The 15,540-nt window shown below is 36.8% G+C and overlaps 1 pseudogene; it reads left to right on the top strand.

Moving 5' to 3' along the window:
* Positions 1-15,253, top strand: part of LOC113116763 (serine/threonine-protein kinase Nek11-like) — a 37,264-nt pseudogene extending 22,011 nt beyond the window's left edge.
* The last annotated feature ends 287 nt before the right edge of the window (positions 15,254-15,540 follow it).

Genomic DNA, 15,540 nt, shown 5'->3' with positions numbered 1-15,540 from the left:
CAGTTAAACCATAATGACTACACTATAGGGACTTCTGTGTCTTGGAAGATGCCATTCAAATGAATAAACTCTGACAATAAGCATTATATTATTGTCTCCAGTCTGTAACAGGCTCCTTCATTTGTATGCACACATCACTACTGTTATTATTAATTAGTACTGTAGATAGAGTATGCATAATAGAGTACAGCATCAAATGATTTAATAAAGCAATAAGCCAAGTATGACAGTGTATTCACCTCGTATCTGTCTGTATGAATGGGTGCGTTAATATAATACCTTTTATAAACATCTTTGTCATGGTATGTTTATGAACATTTGTGGCCTTTTTTAAAATGCAACATTATAATTAATCTGGTAAAGGTTAGCATCAGGCACAAAGTTATACAGGTAATTTGCTGGGGTTCTATTAGGAACGTTGACCCCAGGGCTGGGACTCATAAGTGCTTTCAGTATTTGACCAAGAGAGCCTAAAGTAAATGGCAAGAAAATAGCTAATGATTGTTTAATCATTGTTAAATATCTCGGTGTGTCATTAGCATCGCTAATTGGAATCAATAGTTAGGAATGGAAGGTTCTCTGAAAAATGCAGACTGTCATCCGTATAGGGCTTTTCATTTATCTCCATTTAAAACTAATTTTAATTGATTCTAAAAGTAAAATAAGGATTTAACCTCGAATTAGTGTTGGTTGACCCATAGTCCTCTACTTTAGAACAATCTGAGATGTGAGGTTTTGCCATAATATTTAGTGCCAAATGTTTTACAAAATATTTAACTTTTGTCTTGTAAAATTGGACAATAAGTGTCTGAAAATGTAAACTCTGCTGCACAAAACTTGGCCTGTGTTTGTTCGAAACCCTTTCAACATACACTACCAAGGCTTTATTTGATAAAATTAAAAAAAAAGAAAAAAAAAAACATATTGTGAAATATTTACAATTTAAAATAACTGTTTTCAACTTTACATTTATTTTTTCATATAGTCCTGTGATGGCAAAGCTGAATTTTCAGCATCATTACTCCAGCCTTCAGTGTCACATGATCCCCCAGAAGTCGTTAATAATATGCTAATCTGGAACAGTTATTATCAGTCATCAATGCTAAAAACAGCTGTGCTACCTAATATTTGTGTGGCAACGGTAATACCTTTTTTTCTTTAAATAGAAAGTAAACAAAAAACAGCATTTTTCTACATATTTTGTAACAATGAAGTCTATACTGTCACTTTTGATAAATGCAGCTTTGCTGAATAAAAGTATAAAGACAACTTTTAAATGATAGTGTATGTAAAGAAATTCAAACTTCTAGTACAGTCCTTCACCTAAAGTTCCTTAAATCTATGCAGAAATATTCAGAGGCATAAGCAGAGTCAATGAGGCAGGACTGAGGCCTAAACAAATGATCATTTGAGATGACTGAGCTGAATCTGAAGCAGAAGCTTCCTGCACAGTGATGCAGTAGAATGCTCTTTCTGCTCTTTGTCATGACTAATCCTCTTTACTGGATAAAACAGAGCTGTAGTGTTGTAAATGTGCTCCAGGGGCTCTTTTCTTTAATTCTAAATTACAGGTTGCACTTTCACTGTGGCGCAGCAGTTTACTCATTTAGACAGGAATGAAAAATAGAGCATGGTGTGGTAGGACATCAGCCCCTCAGGTTATTAACTGAAAAAAACCATGTATTTCATCAGAATACATGGCTGTCTGTAAAGAAACATGCTTTTTCCTGCTAGATAGTGACGTTATATCATCTACAGGGGCTAACTGAACCATGCTAACCAGCCAAAACTTGACCTCTTGTTAATAAATTGCTTCTGTACTTTTTGCACTTTGATGACAATTTTATCCCTAGTTGTTGGTCTTTAGGTGGCTGTTCGTGGGATGCAGGTATAAACGTACATGCTGACTCATTACGGTTCTCTTTCAAAACGCAGGATAGTTCTCAGGTGGAGAGCTCTACAAAAGAAAATGAAACTGTTGAGATGGTGAATGGGAAGTCCCTCAGAGTAAAGTACAGTCTAACACCCTCCTCTCGCTCTTTCTATCTCTCCTGCCATCTTTGTGTCTCCAATGTGAAGGTCCAGTCACTGGCAGCTGTCTAATAGAATCTGAGGCATGAACCTGTGTAATCATCTTGGTCGCACGCCCAGGAACCTGTGTGTGTGTGTGTGTGTGTGTGTGAGATAGAGGTTGTCGGTGTTCATTTGTTCACACGTGTTCGGTGTAGAGGTATTCTGTTGGTTTCTGTTTCAGAGATGAAACTGGCACAGATCCATTCTCATTGTCTCAGTGTCATCAAGCAGAAAATGTAAGGTGATAATGACAGAGGCTTTCTTGTCATATCAAAACATTGCTCAATAATTCAGAATATTAGCTAAACCTTTGCTATTTTTCAATCGTTTCAGCAATCCCCGAGGATCCTCAGGCAGCAGAGGCATTTTACTCCATGGATGAATTTGAGTCATGCTCGGAGGAAGATTCAGATGGAGTGGAAGACTCGGAGGAAAATCTCCCCACAGACGCTTCCTGTCAGACGTGTGGACAGGTGAGGAGAGATCCACCGCCTGAGAGAAGCTCTTGTCAATCAGATTTTATGAAGATTTTAATGAAGATTTAACTCTGTGCTGCCTCAGTCTTGTACACACTGTAATTAGAGTTTACAGTAAAATAAAAACTGAAATGAAATAGTTTACTATACAAATTAAGCTAAAAATCTGAAAGAAATTAATACTTTTATTCAGCAAAGAAATATAATATGTTGAACTTCATATAAAACAATTTTGAATATCATTTTGTTAATTGTTTTATAATTATTTTAACTTTTAATAATGCATTCAACTTTTATGACCACACATTAATTTAAATGTTGCATTGCAACCATTTCAGTTGAAGTAGTGTAGGCTACATCTTTTTTAAACAGTGAAAAATATATAAATGGTGACCAATTACTTACACTTTTTACTTTATACATTCATACAGTATGCATCTGAAAATAAACTGGATCAACTAGCCATATGCTAATACCATACTTCCTTCCATCCTCAAGGACACTTTTGGTTTGATATTCCTCAAGTATCCTCTTTTTTCTTCCAGTATCTTTTTGAATTATTCACACATTAAGCTCAAAGACACCCTCAAGTCTTAATAAACCTCCATTGACAAGATCATCTTTTTATGAAGCATGGAATAAGATGATTTCAGTCATATCTCACATGCACTCGGGTCCACAGGTAATGGTTAATGTACAGGTAATATGATACCACTTGTATGCGGTATTATAGTCCGCATTATGCAAATGTATTTTGCTCATAGGGTTTCTTAGCCAAACTCAAACTCATTATTGCAGATACTTTGTAGTGCTCGAGTTTTGAGGCACAACAGCAAACACATACGTTTAGATCAGGTGCAGAAGAGCCAGGGGCTCATCTGGACTCCCAAGAGATCACGAACTACGCACCTCAGCACACTCTTAAAGCGGCAATCCAATACCAGGCTTCTGCACGATTCGATCAGGCTAGCCAAAATAGATTAAAACTATTTGTCACCTTTGAGAGGGAGGAAAGAAAAAAAACTCTGAACCGTGATGGTATAAGTATGAAGCCAAAAGAGAGAGTGGAATAGACTTCTGCCCCAGTGGATATTTGATAATTAGCTGGCTCACAGTAAGAGTGGAGTGGCGATGTTTGTGCCGCCAGCCGTGGCCGGCTGAGATTCCCCCGGAATTGCGAATAGAAGAATTGTTTTGTAAATTGCAGAATAATACATAGCCCGTTCTTCTGCACCAGCATTTTTTCTTTTCTCACTTCGATGCTTTGCATAGATAGCACGATTTGATACCCTTGAGCTACCAAAAGGCCTACGTTCTCCCACAATGCACTTGTGTCTCATTCACAGTAGACTAGGTCCTGCTTTCTGCAAACCGATTGCAGTTTGAATATGGTTTTCTATTTGCAGTACTGTGTTCCTTCATGCATGGCACTTTTATTTTTGCTTCTTTTCTTATGTATATATTTGGATTGTTTTATCCACGTCCCGGACCTTTACTATTACGAAATGAAACTCAGAGTATATATTTTTTGTGCATCTTTAAAACTATGATATTCTAAACATGGAGTTAAATATTTATAAATAATTTAATTTGTAAAAAATATTTTTTTAGCTTTTACATTTTATCTACAAAAAAATATTTTTAAATTGTGGCAGCTATATTTTTGCATGATTTTAAATCAAATCAAATTAATATAATATAATGTCATATAATGATACATTCATAATTATTATTATAATTATCCTTAATAATAATAATAATAATAATAATTATTATTATTATTATTATTATTATTATTATTATTATTATTATTATTATATATAATTATATATATAATACAATTTCATGATGAAATGTTCATAATTTGTTGCCAAAAAATTTAATAAACAGTGATAAATATATATGTAAAAAAAGTATTAGTCTTGTATTTTAATTGTATTTTAATTTTAATTATAATTGTGCATAATTGTCTGTTAAACTGTAAAATATAATATTTTTAACAAATATATATATCAAATCCTGTGAAAAATGTATATTACTATGAGTTTTTAAAAATAGTAAGAGTGAATAAATTTTAGGAGAGGTTATTTTCTAAAAGTCCATAAAGGGCAAAAGTGCACTTTATTATTTTGCTGATGGACCTTTAGCCCTGCTTCAGACTCATTCAGTCTACCCTAGAGGCTTTCATCTTAACAAGGTGAACATCTCAAGGGAGTATGAAACCCTTCGGGTTGCCTTTATCATGGTGCTACTTCCTCCCTCCAGGTCACGTTATCATTTCAGATAGGAGACCCATTGATCCGGAATGGTGTTTATACGACCTGTATTTCAAGACCCCTGTGAGGCTAGACTGTCATTGGGGAGTTCGTCTAAACTGAAGAAGGCACCCTCTCAGCCCTGTAATTTCCAATAATATTGTAATGTCTCTGAATGTAGGCCAGAGGGAACATATGGTTCCAATGTTCCCTGAACATGTCCTGAATTATAATGTCTCTGTATGTAGGCCTGAACGTGTCCCTTCTTGTGTGTCCTTGTGTGTCACAGGACAGTGACCTGGAGGCCATGATCAAACACATGGAGGATGCTCTGAATGGTGACTCGGTCGGTGAGTATTTATCATGATCTTATTTTCCTTGTCATTCCACACAGGAAAATGCATAAAACAAAGATTAATCCATCAAAGCTATGTTTTGTTTTGTTTTTTGGCTGATGTGTTTTTCTTTTTTGGGATCACTGTGAACCAATAGGTTCACTCCATCGCCATTGTGAGATATATAGCGTCTTTTTCCAATAGTGACTGGCCAATTACGTTAGGGGTCAGCGAGCAGACAAAAACTGCTGCAAAAATGCTAGCTTCATCTAAAGACACGTGAGCACGCTGGCTCAGCTACAGTATATACACACAGAAAGAATGACCCATTTGCCAGCGTCACCCCTCTCAGAGTGCGATACTGAATATTTTGATGACTCTGAGGTGAGAATGTCGGGAAGCCTGTTTGTCTTCAAGTTGAAGCCATGGCTACATTGATTAGGTGATTCATGTGAGGCTATTTACAGGCTCTGACCACATCTGATAAGTTCTGTGCATTTCCTCATCGATAGAACTGGAGTATTTATGTCCAGTACCTAGTTTCTTTGCTGGCTTATTTTACCTTCTTAGGTTTCAAAGGCTTTATATAAACTGACATTTTGGACCAAATCAATCCCTGACTATTTTTCCCCTCTAAAAAGTACCACATTCTATCTAGAGAAATATCACGGTGAATGTTTAAATGTATTAACCAGTTTTTTTTTGTTTTTTTTTTATTATTTACCTGATATTCATTTTAATGTAGAATCTTATTAAATTTTTCAATGTCATTGTTATTTATTTTATTTTCAGCCTCTTATCTATTTATGTCATTTAAAACTTTTTTGTGAAATGTTTGGTTTGAAACGTGTGCTTTTGTATCTCTTTAAATGCTGCTTGGTATTGTTAGCCAATGCAATGGCTTTCATACATTACTGAGTGTTTGCATATATCAGCTTGAGTTAGCATTTATTTTTGAGTCTGTTCATGCATGCTGATATCTTCATTTCTCAGTAGCTTTTGTCAAACCTGTTATTCATGAAAATGGGCAGGCAAATTACTAAATCCTCATATCAGGCTTTCTATAATAACAATACACTATTCACCAATCCTCCTATACCCTGTAATGAAAATGTTACTCCTCACTTCTGAACTCAGCTTCTCTGTAGTGTATGATGAATGATAGCAGGATAATGCTAGATGGGTTATATCAGCCCAGGGTTGGTCTTTTGGCAACAGTAAGAGAAGAAACACTTTCTAACCTTATCTTTTTCTTTTTTTACTTTAACCGTCTTGTCAGCACATTGAGTGTCAGATTTGCTCTCAAAAAGAATAGATAGAAAACATGGAGAGAAAAAGAATCGTTTCTTGGCTGAAAGTGAGAAACAGCAGATTTAATTTCAGATGGTGCATTCATCTCGAACTATCTAACTTAACTGCAGTTTAAAAGATGGATTTATGTGTACTTTTAATTGATAAGTAAGATAGAGTTACAGAAAAGTGGTGCATTGAGTGTTATTCATCTAATAATTATGCCGCTAAAAGACCAGCAGTGATATTATCACAAACACATATTTGACATACAGTACTGAACAACAGTGCACAAGGTGCTCTGACACATGATTTCTGTGTCCCCTCATCACCTGGTAAAACACACACACACACACACACAATCTCCTTCGGCCTGGTGAACCATAACGCACATGTCACTGTGGCTGACAGCTCAGAAATGCAGCTTTCTGCTTGAGCTCCACTATCACATCTCTGACTTCATTCAGCACCGGCCTACATAAAAAGTGAACTTTAACAAACCTTTTGCTTTATGTACTTATTTAAGTAAAACATTGTCCCCTGGTACCCATTGTCTTTTGTTATTCTCTAATAGCTATAGTATGATGTCAATGAAATCATAAACTCTACAATATTCTGCCGTAAAACTGGCATTTTATTAGAGACTAACTCATACACATGAACTCATAATAAACATAAAAAATATGTGCAGATAAATACATGTATTGCACTGGGTTTGTTGTTTTTGATTTTCTTTTTATTATTATTCTCTTGATTTGTTTGCATCATAGATAGCATAGAGCTGTAATGTGTAATATCTCTGTGTGATAAATTGAATCAATAAGGCCACTTCCTTCAGATTCAAGTCAATTATTTTACTTTGTACATACATCATGGCTGAGAGCAGAATACAGTGCATGAGAAAGTGAGAGTGTCATCCTTGACCTATTCACAGCCATCACCTTTTTAAGAGTTTCTAACACACCCCGGGCACCTCACAATGGGTTTTATTTACTAATAATTGCATTTACCTGCATGTTTGGAAGCATTTTTATAGATTAGATAGATATTATTATATCCTTCTATCCTATAGCTATGTTGTTTTATAAAGCTTCTCTGTGTTGTTATATGGGTATAAAATGTCTGTGTCTCCCAACAATAGAGACTAAGAAGTGTTGACCTGTTCAAAGCAGATATTTAGCTTTTTCCAGACCCATTAAAGACCAGCTAGTAGGTCACTTCTAGGGCTGTCACTTTTGTTAAAAAAAATCATTTTCGATTTTTAAGACATAAGTGTTCATTGAATCGATTGTAAAATCGATTTTCCATGTCTAAAAATAAAAAAGTTTCCTTTTTCAACGTCAAATAACGGACGAACGTAAAGAGAGCGCTGGAAACGCACAATTCAGCAATATTTCTTATTTATGGGCATGAAGTTTAATGCAGAATAACAAACAGCAACAGGAGTGCAACATTCTCAAAAAAATAAATGTGCAGAGGGGACGGCTGCCATAACAAAAGAAAAACATCACTGCAGGCTTCAACCCAGCTGCATTTATGATTTAGGCAATTCAAAAATCTCCAAGATTATTTTAAAAAATGATTCAATCCATTTCAAACAACTGTTCAAAAGAATTAACTTTAAAGGGGGGGGTGAAATGCTATTTCATGCATACTGAGTTTTTTACACTGTTAAAGAGTTGGATTCCCATGCTAAACATGGATAAAGTTTCAAAAATTTAGTTGTATGTTTGAAGGAGTATTTCTGTTCCAAAAATACTCCTTCCGGTTTGTCACAAGTTTCGGAAAGTTTTTTTCGAGGAGCGGAATTTCCTTATATGGGTCCTGAGGGCACTTCTGCCGGAAGAGCGCGCGATCCCGTAGAGCAGAGCAGAGACATTTACTGATCAGAGCGAGAGACCGAAATGTCACAAAAGAAGTGTGTTTTTGGTTGCGAGGGCAAGACAACCCTGCACAGATTACCAAAGAAAAAACCATCAAGGGACCAGTGGGCGGAGTTTATTTTTAAAGAGCATCGACGGAGTTTTGCAAGTGTTTTTGTTTGTTCCCTGCATTTCGAAGATGCTTGTTTTACAAACAAGGCCCAGTTTGACGCCGGATTTGCATATAGTTTATTTCTTAAGGATAATGCAGTCCCAACGAAAAAGGGTCACGATCGTGTGTTGGAACCGCAGGCGGTGAGTAAAACTGCTTCAAATATCTCTGTGTTGTTAACTTAGCTATCAGTGTGTAAGCACATCAAGTAAACCTTGTACACTTTTAAAGAAAAAAAAAAGACGACATAAAGTGGAACTTAGTCATGTTCCAAAACCACTAAGTGTAACGGAGGCCAGCGAGTAGTGCTGTGCAGGTAAACCTCCCCGATCTCAAGAGACGCACTAGCAACAGACGCTAGTGGCTGTAGCCATTTAGCCTCCTTGTTAGAGGAGACCCGGGTTCGAGCCCCGCTCGGAGTGAGTGCAAGGAGCGTCAGAAAGGACCCGGGAGAGAGGGGTTACATAAGCAAATATATACAGTTTCAATACATACCACATAGAGACGCTGTTGTAGTCGTTGCTGCTGCTGCTCTCGTTCAGTTTCAGCCTCGGGATCTGATTCTGGATCATAAATATACGGCTGAATCTGACTGTTAGCCATGGTTTGTTTTGGACGATGTTTTTTTCCTCACGGTAATGTCGCAGCTTCCAGCTCTCAACGCAAAAGCCTACTGCCGCGTGTGATTCTTTAGCTCCGCCCACACGTCACGCCTCCAGCGGCTCGTGTTTTTCCGAAAAAAATCGGCACAGACTATTTTTCTCTTATAAATATAATAATACTAAAGACTTTTTGGAGATATGAAGGATGCAGTACTACTCTATAGGTACTCAAGATTAACAGGAGATTGAGTGAAAATGAGCATTTCACCCCCCACTTTAAATGGACTTGAGAACAGACCATGTGTCCAGAGGAGAGCGTTTTTTATTCAACTATCCAGCTGTTGAGAAGACGCGCTCCGACTGCACTGATGTCCCAGGGACACTCAGGTAATGCTGCGCAAGGTGGGAGTATTACTGCCAATTGTCCACCACAAAATCCGGTCGCTCTCAGCTTGCAATGGTCCTTTTCATAACTCAGAATCTCCTGTAACTAGATGCGCGAATAAGACGAATTCGCGTCTACCTCTCCGCGAGACCTCCAGATGCGCGGAAACGCATCTTTACCAGGCGGCAAGGAAGTCGACCAGAAGTTGAAGTCGGCCGCGTGCCGCCATCTTGTAGCAGAACTTCATTTGCGTTAGCATTACCATTGACTCCCATTCATTTTGGCGTCACTTTGACAGCGAATAACTTTACATCTGAGGCGTTTAAAGACTTTATTATTTATTTCTAAAGATACACGACAATGTACTGTATAAAGGGCTCCATTACCTTCTATGTTACATTATGGCCCTGTAGAAACAGTTTTTGTAAAAATAGGCTAATGATTGCGTCATAACCACTTGACTCTCTGTCGCATTACCGAACAGACAGGAGGAGAAGCTCGAAGGCAATTAACTTAATATGGCATACTGGCATTACATTTTAAAATACTATACAAAATAATTAATCAGAATACTTACTCCTGCTCACTCACAACAAAGAACTCCCCGTTCAAGCTCACCGTCACCGGAAATGCTAAAAAACGCTAAAAATGGGCTTCACTTGTCTCAATTGAGTTCCAATGGGGTCGCTGTGTCCATTTCTTTTACTGTCTATGGTCTTTACATTGCCTTAACATTGAAATCATTCGCGCCAGACGCTCTATTCGCTTTCGACGTCACTGGGTCTTATAGGCACGTAAAATTGCTGGTATTTTCTGTCTAGCTTTTGCAAGGCATACTGCACTTTCGGAATTCTTAATTTTCTTTTTCTGCTTGTTTGTGAGTTTTGTTACATCTAGATTTTTTAATTGTTTAATTATTTTAAAATAAATACTGTACATATTTAGTTAAAATTGATTCCCTGTTTTCATTTTCGAAACTTTTTTTGGTTGGTCCGATCGATTATGCAATCGATTTTCGAACTAAAAGTGACAGCCTTAGTCACTTCTGATATAATCCACATGCCACTGCAGTCAGCATATTGTCTGACACTGTTCTGTATTTGAGCATGCTTTTCCTGGTCATGAGGCTCCTAAACCCATCCTGACACTCATCAATCCCTGAAGCCTGAGTCTGATCTTCACAAGGCCAGACAGATGTGTGGCTCACAGCTAAACCCAACATGAACCCGACACTAAACTTCTCTAATGATTTGTCAGAAATAGAATAATAGCTGTATCAGCAGGCCACAAACATTGGCAAAGTGCATCGTTGATCATTAGTATGCAGTGTCATCAAGACTGTAGCATTGGTTCTTAATTGTTTTTAGCAATGGCCATTTAGCACTTTAATGGCTTTGCCATTTCCCTTTGTTTCAGTTTTCTTTCAAATCACATTGGATTGCAAAGGCAGATTCTAGTACAAATTTCCTTTTTGTATATTACTGTTTCATGTGTGATTCAATTCATGCATTATATGAGTATAGTATGAACATTATATGAGCATTATATGAACTCAAAATTAAATATAGGAGCCTCTGGACAGCATTTCCAAACATAAACAAATGTCTGAAAACACAAAAATTCATATATATTGGTCTTTTTGTACACTTGTATATATTAATATCTGTGCCTGCTGTGTTAGTAACTCCTCCCTGTGGTGTTTATCTAGGTATGTTTTAATATGAGGTTCTGCTTTTAATGTCCTATATGATACATATAGCTTATTTACTATTTTTCAGGTTATTGTGCACAGATGCTATTTAATTTTTCCTCAGGACATCATCTCTGTCATTTTCTGTATAGATACCTTCAGCTTCTTTTCTCATTTCTTATGTTGTTTGTATACATCTTTCTCTCCACTGAACAAATTCTCTTCTTCTATTCACTCTAGTCACTTTTTAAATTTTTTTTGAGAGATAAATTTAGACTGAAGCACTGAACGGATCAAAAATGAAAAGAAAGACATTTACAGTGTTACAAAAGTTTTCAATATTGATACTGTTAAGAAATGTTCCTTGAAGGCCAAATCATATTAGAATTTCGCTTTTCATCACAGAAATAAATTACATTTGAAAATATATTAAAATAGAGAACAGTTATTTTGAATTGTAATAATATTTCAAAATATTACAGGCTACAAATAAATGCAGTCTTGGTGATTGTAAGAGACTTTTTTCAAAAACAAATTTTAACAACACCAAACTTTTGAATGTTTTTTTATTTTCTTTGACAAAAATAAAATACAGTGAGAAAAAAAACTATATAAATATTATCTGGAATATATTTTACTGTTTTATATGCACGTTACATTTTTTTCTGAGTCCATCAGAGTACTTAAACAGTAGGTGTACAAAACTAGACAGTTTATATGTTTTCATGGCTGTCAAAGGAATAAAATTGGTACATTTTAACTTATTTGCCTTTTTTGATATTATTATAGTCTTTTTTTTCAGAATTCACGTTTTACATACAATATTGTACCATACCATTGCATACTGTTTACACTATTCTCCAGTATATGCTTGGTAGAGTCCTCTGTCTTTCTTTCAGCATGACGGCAGGCCGGGCCAGTGGCTTCCCTACTGAGTGTGGGTTGAAGATATTAATAACAGAAGCGCTCATCCTGTGAGGGCAGGAATTAGAGGCTGTCAGCTTCCTCTCTGCAAGTCTCATAAGAGCATAAAGATGAGGAGGAGGGAGAAGGAGAGCACAGGTAGCAATTTACAACAGCTGTATTTTCCCTATACAGCCTCTCTTCAGCTGTGCGGTGACTCTACAGTCTTGTTCTTCCAGATGCAGCTCCACTCAGCTCCCATTTCTTTCATTCGGAGTGAATAAGTTATCAGGTATGTGCAGGTGCAGGGAGATTCTAGTGCTGAACAAGTACAATTCTCTTACTTTGTACGGTGGTTTTTTCAGTTGAGTCACTTTTCAACTGAAGGAACTTTTTGGCAAAATAACAATATGGGTGACTTTTCAATACAAGTTTTTATGCTTTGTTTTTATATTTTGAATTAGTTTCTTTAATTCTTTCAAAGAACATTCAAAAGACCATTAAATAATGCAGAAATGTAAATACATTAATTTATTTCCCGTCATTGTATAAACGGTGTTCAGATAAGGCAACGTTTACTTGCTACTTTTTATGAGAAGTTAGAAAATAAGGAAAAAAGGATGGGGTACACTTCGTACTTTTTATAACAAACCCTTTAATGCTGCCATTACCATCACACCAAATATGAATTTATATTTTCCAGAAATAGGTTTTATCTGGTTATAGTGGACAAGTTTGAAAACCACTAAAATATTTCATGTATCCCTCACTGAAGAATCAGCCATACTTCTTGGTCATCCTTCCTTGTTCAAGGACACATGATACTAGGTCACCAGTCCCACCAGACCTCATCAGACAAACTATTAGGCTGTCACCGCATGTGTGATTCATTTCATTTCTGTACATTTTTATGTCCGAAATCTTGACCTTGCAAGCAACGGATGCTTTTAATATTATTACTGGCTAATGCCTCTTACAGATGCATGCCTTTATCAGCTCATTTGGATTTTATTTAAAGCAAATTAATTTCCTCTAAAAGCCACTTGTCAGCCTTGAGATTTGAACCCACGCCCCCATGTGAGACCAGCATGCTCTTCCTCTGAGAAGACTGAATCTCCTTGAGTCAGCCTTCTGACAGTAAAAGCTCTTTCATTGTGCTCTTTAGATTCCACTGCATTATACAGTATGAGCATTTGGGCAATATCTCGAGGACAGCGCTCAAGGGCATTTCTGAAAACAAAAGATGATGCTGTTTGATGTGATTGTTTGATGATGACAACACTCCTTCACCGAGCTCATCTCTGCATGACACGAGTTCTCTCAAAACGTGTTAACGTGCGGTATCGCGTCTTCTGTTTATCATTATGTAGGACTTCTTTTGTTGACTGCAGCTCATTAAGCCTTTGGAAATAGCTGATCAAAGCTGCGGTAGGAAGCGTACATTCAGATATCGGCCCTCTTTTATCAAAGCAAGCACAAAGAACCGGTACCGTTGAGAAACGTCTGAGCTGTCGAAGTACCGGCCCAGAGCAGTAGATGCTTGTAAGTCATTATGCTTTTGTTGTCGAGGAGGTTCCCAGGGTTCTGGGAGCTCTCTGTAGAAGGATGGTGAGTGGTGATTGCATAGGAAAGAGCCTGGAGTTGGCCAGGAAGCTGAGGGGCGGGCGGAGAGCTGTATTTATCATGCTGGGAGTGGGGGCTGATTGCAGCTCAGCCTTGATTACCAACACTAATCAGCTGCGAATGGACTATGTGCATGTATATGAGTGGGCGTGTGTGTGTGTGTGTGTTAGCTGCAAGTTTGTCGACTTAGACAGGAACGCCTCTCTTATATGAAAGCACTGTCTGAAATTGACTTAGAAACAACAGCGTTAAAGAGGGCTGGACGTTGAGATCTCAAAGGTCTCTCAGTCATAATTGTCTTTATTCCTGGCTTCTTGACAAATTTGTGAGTCATAATAACAGAGAGGTCTGATTGTTCTCCTTTTATTGTGGCATGTCTTAAACTTTAAGACTAGCATACTGAGCTTTGTCCTTCATGAAAATAGGACATTTATAATGCAAATTTGCAATAGTTTTCTTTAACTTCGTTGCTTGTTTGTTGTTTGAGTGATTCACCACACCTGCTTCTTAGAATAGTTATTAATATAAACAAAGCTTTCTAGTCATAACCCCCCAAACATTCAGCATGGACTGTCACAATGCATAACAAATCTTCTAAATGGAGAGAAAAACTGCTAATCAAATCCTTGTGCAAAAGAAATTTGTAGTTGTAAATATATTAAGAAATATCAAGATTTCTGTCATTTTTATATGAATAAATTCAGAGTAGAAAAAACTAAATTTCTCTGTATATGTATATATATATATTACATATATAACACAATGAATCACTGATTCCACAGAAATGTTAAAAGTTAGAAAATAATATTTTTTTCTTAAACAGGAAATCATTATATGAGACCCTTGACCACAAAACCATTAGTTATTTCATGGGTTATTTTTATATTATATAGCTGAATAAATACGCTTTCCATTTATATATGGTTTGTTAGGATAGGATGATATCTGGACGAGATACAACTATTTGAAAATCTGAAATCTGAGGGTGCAAAAAAAAAATCTAAATATTGAAATAATCACCTTTAACTTGTCCAAATTAATTAAGTTCTCAGCAATGCATATTACTAATAAACACTTATATTATAATGAGAAAAATAATTTAACTTATAATATTATAAAAAAATGTATTACTGTATTTTTATTTTTTATCATCTTACCTATCCTTCACTTTTGAACGATAGAGTTCACTATTAATTGAAACCTTGTTCGTGACATTGCCATAACCTTCTCATGATAGACCACTTTCAAATCACGGAAATCATACGCATATTCCATGCAGTTCATAAAAAAAAAAAAATAATTAGCTCTCTCAATTTCACCATGCTGGAGTGCTCAAACTTCCAGAGTCACAGTCAAACTCCAGGGGAGCGTGGAAAGAAGGAGACAGCAATTACCTCACGCTGAAGTAGGTAGGGGGGGGCACAATCGATTTAATCCCAGACCGCACACGCTCATATCCCGGTCCCCATTACTGCAGAGGATAGAGCAGGCTGGAGGATTGAGCTCACTGGAGCTGGAGCTGATGCCACCACATGCATCCCTGCCATTCCTCAGCATCAGCAGCTGTCTGCTGCTCATCAGGTCTGACACCTGTATCATATGACTGCTGTCAGCCTCGGGGCATAACTTTCCCTGTTGACAGTCAACACTCTCAGGTGACCTGTTATATCTTGTTAAGACAGCAATAACAGAACTAATGAGATGTAGTGACAACAGGTATCCTACTGGAAAACAGTATGGTTGTGTAATAGCTGAGTTTGGCAAAGTTAAAGTGGAGGGGCAGTCTATAAAATGTTTTGCCAGTTCATCGCGGTTAATATTAATTTCTTTCCCGTAATAAACGTTATGTGAATATATTTTTATTACATTATGGT

This window comes from Carassius auratus, chromosome 16 (assembly GCF_003368295.1).
Source record: "Carassius auratus strain Wakin chromosome 16, ASM336829v1, whole genome shotgun sequence".
NCBI classification, from domain to species: Eukaryota; Metazoa; Chordata; class Actinopteri; order Cypriniformes; family Cyprinidae; genus Carassius; species Carassius auratus.
The sequence above is the reverse complement of the archived record's forward strand: the minus strand, read 5'-3'. Positions and strand labels throughout refer to the sequence as shown.